We start from the raw sequence: 6000 nt of genomic DNA on the forward strand, positions 1-6000 counted from the left end.
ATGGAGCTGGTGCAGGACCAGATAGTGTTTTGTTCTGCTGTGCATAGGGTCGCTATGAGTCAGAGAAAACTTGACGGCACCTAACAGCAACAACAAACATAGGCTAGTATAGCTAGAATAATATCAAGGCTATTCACCGCTTGAAATGTCCCCAAAACCTTTATTCATGAAATCAGAATACAAAATAACATCATCATAACCCATTAATTTAAAGTATGTAGATAAAAATCTTTAAGGTGTTTTTAAAAGGAAATATTTTTCTACTCTGTTTTCATGTGCAATTGTATACGCTTAATAAAAATGTAAAGAAAAATGAAAGTAGAACTTATAAAAACAATTGAATTATTAAATAACTCCCACAATATTAAAATTGTTATTTTGTAATTTGCTTTAGATGGGTTGGCAATAAAATTATATTTCCCTTGATGAATGAGGGTTTGGGAAGGAGTCTGCTGACAGGGAATTCACCAATAAAGCAAAATTGTGAAGAAGACATTAGGTTTTTATTGCTAATTTACTTCTTCAGTGTCACATTGCACCAGGGGTAATTCTTCTATCAAAATGTGGTAATAATGCCTGATATAGCTACCTGATAAATGTACCCCATCTTCAGAATGTGGGATGAGCTATGTTTGCTCAATTTTACTGCATCCTGAAACAAATGAAATTGGGAAAAGACTGCCATGAAATGAAGCTATTTTCTACAGGGCTTGTTCCTAACAAGCTGCATTGCAGCTCTAGCAAAAATAAGGAGACAATAAATCATCCAGTTTATTGCCACACAGAAACCAAAACAACAAAAACAAAATGAAGCCAAACAAACAAAAAGTAAGGTTCCTAGGTGGTATGTACTCCAGCAACAGACTGAGAAAAATATATATATTAGATTCATAAAATTGTTGTTGAATGGATGGGTGGCTGGATGGTAGAAATAATGCCGACTTCCCTGCATCAAACTCAATTTTTCCCATGACTCAATCTTGAAAATGGAATGCAGAAAGAAAGAGAGAGAGAGGAGTAATATAAATGGAAGTCCACATGATACAGCACAAGGAATGCCCCTTAACTGCATATATTGTTTGATGTGGACAATTCTTTTATAATTTTTGCTCCAAGAAAAAATACAGGCACAATTCAAATATACCCCATTGTGCAGGAGCAAAAAAAGAAAAGAAAAGGCACTCTCCAAGAGTATAAATACATATCTACATTGAATGTCTGCTGACTCTTAACCTCTTTACTGCTCTCTCCCCTATAGTTCCCTCATTGGAAAAAGCATAGGTTGTAGAAAGATTACCTTCCTTTTTCTCAACTTCATGCTGACATTTCTTATCTTTTCTTAAATGTACATAATAACAATACCCACAAAAGACTGCCAGTGGTAAAGAATCCGAGAAAAAGAAAAAGATCCAATACAAGATGATAGGAATACAAATCATATGTGGAATTTCTATTTATTGATAGAAATAGCAACTATAGATATGTTAAATTGAGTCACTTGAAGGAGTATTCATCTTAATGACTCACACCTCAGTTAAGCTACAGGCAGAGGCCTCCTTGTGTCATAGATCTAGGACTCTTACGTTGTTAATGGAATGATCACTAACCATTTCCAAGGGAGTCCTGAGGCACCAAGAGGTCAGGAAGAGAAAGGAGCAGTGGAATCCAGGTAAGCATACTTACCCAGTAAATTCACATGTATCCATTTGTAAGCAGAAGCCAGTGATTTGAAACTTTCCAGGGAAGTGACATTGATTTTGAAAACTAATTAAGCAATAAGAAATGCAGGAATCCAAAAAAGAGGTAAGACTAAGGCAAGCATTGAGCCGTAACACAAGAACAAAAGACTTCAGAAGTAACTAAAGAAGACTTAACAGACTTTTGACCTACAAACTTTATTTTAGTAATACTGCTGAGTCACAAGTAGGACATAATCAAAGCACTTGTTATGATCATGTGGCTGTTTTGACTTGAAGTACATTAATATTCTTAACATTTCTTCAAGGCACGTGTTTTTTAACCAACTGTGCTTATTCTTCCAAATCACAAGAGGAACAAAGTTTACTATACATCTAATAAAGCTGCTTTTTGTTCTTGTATCTAATTCCTAAAATCACCAAGCCAAATTTAACAGAAGTTAAGCTCTACTGCCATTGTTGTTGTTAGGTGCTACCAAGTCAGTTCTGACTCATAGTGACCTTGTGTACAACTGCACAAAACAGTGCTCTGTCCTGCATCATCCTCACAACTTGTGCTATACTTGAGCCCATTGTTGCAGCCGCTGTGTCGATCCATCTCGTTAAGGATCTTTCCCTTTTTCTGTGACCCTCCACTTTACCAAGCATGGTATCCTTCTCCAGGAAATGGTCCCTTCTGACAACATGACCAAAGTAGGTGAGATGAAGTCTGACCATTCTTGCTTCTAAGGAGCATGTCTGTTGCCCTTCATCCAGGCCAGGTTTGTACCTTCTTTTGGTAGTCCATGGTATTTTCACTATCCTTCACCAACACCATAATTTGACAGCATCAATTCTTCTTTGGCCTTCCTTATTTTTTGTCCAGCTTTGCATGCTTCTTTGGCTTTAGCTCTGCCTCTTGCTCCCGGCTCACTGGAGCTGGAGGTGTCTCTTAGCTCAAGCAGCTGCTAGTTGCTGAGGCTAACAAGCCAAAGGTCAACAAGTAAAATGGCACAGTCCCAAGATTATCACACAACACGGCAGGTCACTGGTTCAAGTCCAGGAACAATCAATCCTAAGATCAGCAGACAACATGACAGGCTGCTGAATGAACACTAAGCTACATGCAGGGTCCAAACATGCCATAAAGCTCGGAGACCTTTCTCAATGCTTCTCCTTAGATACTGGAAGCAGACCATATCCCTAAGGCAGCTACTCAGCTATTCTAGTACATTCCACCATGGAATTGATTACTAGTCTCATCATGGAATCCATCATGGACATCCAGCTGCCCAGCCACTCAAGACCAGGCCCAGCAAAGTTGACACATAACCTTAGCTACCGCAGAGTGGTAGACACTAATAATACAAGTTCAAAAAAGTCTGTACAAAAGCTTCATGGCAAAATTTCTTCATATGAAGCTTTTCACATAATCAAATTCACAGAGAGGCTAGTTAAATGCTCTGTAAACCTTGCCAACAGGCTGAGAATCTGCTTATTGGATTACAAAACCACAGCCAGAGGTAATGTTTAAAGGAAAGCCATTTTTAGTCATAATCTTACTCTCCTTTATTATTGTGTTAGTGGGTGACTGAAGACTTCTCAGAGATAAAAGATATAAGAAAAGGAAAGAAAAGTACTGATTGCTTTTGAAGTCTTCAACTTTTATAAAATAAAAATACCCTGCTATCTTCCTCTTTCTCTTTCCTAAATAGCCTCTTCTGGCCCAACAAGCTGACAGATGCAAGCTGCCTCATCCGGGAAATCTTGACAGGGATCATTGGAAAGTCAGTGGTTCTCAACCCCCTCATTGGGTCTATCTGTCTCTCTTGATCAGTTGTTAGATGTGTCACAAGGAATGTGTTGATAATATGTAAATCTCCTAAATTTCTAAATTTTATATCGAGTTAAGGGAATTTGAGATTTTTCCTAAAATAACATCATTCTCATTTACTTGTACTCTAATATGCTTTCTCAATAGTGTGAGAAAGTGGTATGGTTACATTTAGTCCTGAGAACTGATATAACCCTAGTTCTGACTACAGGGAAACATTGGGCATGTGAAGGCCCTTCATCTCTGTTACCATGGAACAAAGACTGAGAACTGGTGCCTTAAAGGGTTCTTCATAAATTTAATCACCAATCTTTTCTCCTTTTAGTTTTTAGGACCTCTTTAAGCTCTGATGGTAGAGAAGAGGGATAAAAGCAAAGGTAACTGCTTTCCCTCCCAGGGAACATCCTGAGAAAACAGAGCATAGCACATTGAACATACACAGCCATTCATTTTGTTCCATTTGGTGATAAAAAGACAACAGCAAGAGTAAATTCTTGGTCTCCTCAAGCAAAGGCTTTTATAAGCCAAAATCAAATTCTGTAATTGTCAAATGTTAACTAGGTGGCAATTACTATACTAATACTGAGCAGGTTTCATTTTTCTTAAAAGAGAGATAATATAAGCATATTAAACAGCTCACTGATATTTTTCAAACTGGTAGGAAATATTCCAGTTATATCAGCCATTGTAAATGGAAGACTATTATCCCAATTACCAATTTTAACCAATCCAGTAAGTAAATAGCCTGGGCCCAATCTTTATAGGCAGTTAAACTGTGCAGTGCTTGATAAATACTTCTGTATAGAAGCCTTAAAGCAAAACAAACGCTGCTGGATAACAAGACAGCTGCAAAAATTAACATTAGATCTTGGACAAGATTGGAGTTCCAGGATCACAGACTCTATCCTTGGTAAGAGAGATACCTGCTACAAAAGAGTAATGGTTATTAAAAGAGCAATAAGCTACTGCAGATACATTTAACGCATTCTAAAATCAATTTTAAGATAAGTAACATCGCCTGAAGTTGAGCACAATAGGTAACTGAAAACTCTGGTTCTACTTTATCATTTGAGATTTACAGCCTGTGGGAAAGAGCTGCACAAAATACAAACCTCATCTGAATTTTGTATCAAAGATCTATAGTTAACTCCCTATTATCAAATGCAGACTTAGTTTAAAAGGGTTTTAGAGGAATGGCATCGGGTTTGGTGGGTCAGATTTTGAGTCTTCTAAAACACTTATAGCCTCTTTTCTACCATTTGTAAAATGCTCACCAAGAGCAGGAAACATCTACATGCTAATCATATAGATGGAGGAAGTTAAGTGGAGAGCACAAATCTGACTCAGAGGGCAAAGTAACTGACAAATGAAAAGAGATGATTAAAAGATTCTAAAATGCCCATCTCTGTTCAGTAGCAACAAAGAAGAGATGTGCTTGTCACTAGAAAGTGTCCACAGAGTGTAAACAACAGTCAGAGTCATTACTGAGCTGAATAGAAGGAATAAATTGTGGTGAAATTAAGGAAAGAGAAATTTAAACTTAATGTGTGTGATGAGAAGAGCTGCCAGATAGTGAAACATCTCCCCAGAGGCAACGATGAGACATTAATTACCTCAGGAGGCCTTTAAAGGTCAGACTCCACCAAGAAACAAATAGCATTTTCCAGTCCTTTGGGTTGGAAAAGTCTCTCTTAAAAGTGCAGGAGTATTTTTTTGGAGATAGTATTTATCTAAAATTCCTCCCAGAGAAGCGCAAGTCTGTGGTTGGAAGTGGGGCAGAAGGTTAGAAGCATGAGACCGGCAGGTCACTGGGCAGCAGAGATGTGGTAGGAAATATTGTCCTGTCCAGACTCTTCAGAAAATTGACAACAGGCCTATCACTAGCAACAAACTCAGCAGTATTATGTGCTGAAAGTGATGGCACAAACATCTTCCTTAGTTCATCACCATGACTTGATTTTCCCTAACAATAGTGCTGGGGAAAAGTCAAATCCCACTTCTCACACCAAATTATAAGGATAAATCAAGTCAATTCAGTCCTGTTCTACTTCTGTTTTGACACCAGCTGCCAACTTGGCCCTTCTCTCTCTGACCCTAGCCACCTGGAGCTAGGTTAGATTTCACAAATTAAAAGCAGAGTCCTCCAGGCTGCTATGTCTGCACAAGACCTCAGACACCAGCTGCTAGTTTGAGAGTCCAGATTACACCTTCACTTCTGACCTGCTGGTTACAAATTTGGAAGTTCTGTCTACACTTTCAGGATTATCAGCTGTAAACTCAGGGGTCCCTAATCTCCTTTAGTTCTCACCAGTTGGCTCTCACTACTTCAATAATACACTAGAACATCACAGAACTCATAGAAAGCACTATACTCATCTATTTCTGACAATTTAGTATAAATCTTCTGGTTTTCTACCTGGAGAATTCGTATCATTTCCATTTATTTATTTTGTTATTTTGTTCTTGTATTGTTTTCCAAAACTGTTCTAA

Source organism: Orycteropus afer, unplaced genomic scaffold, assembly GCF_000298275.1.
Source record: "Orycteropus afer afer isolate SDZICR_OR568_19922 unplaced genomic scaffold, OryAfe1.0 scaffold00268, whole genome shotgun sequence".
NCBI classification, from domain to species: domain Eukaryota; kingdom Metazoa; phylum Chordata; class Mammalia; order Tubulidentata; family Orycteropodidae; genus Orycteropus; species Orycteropus afer.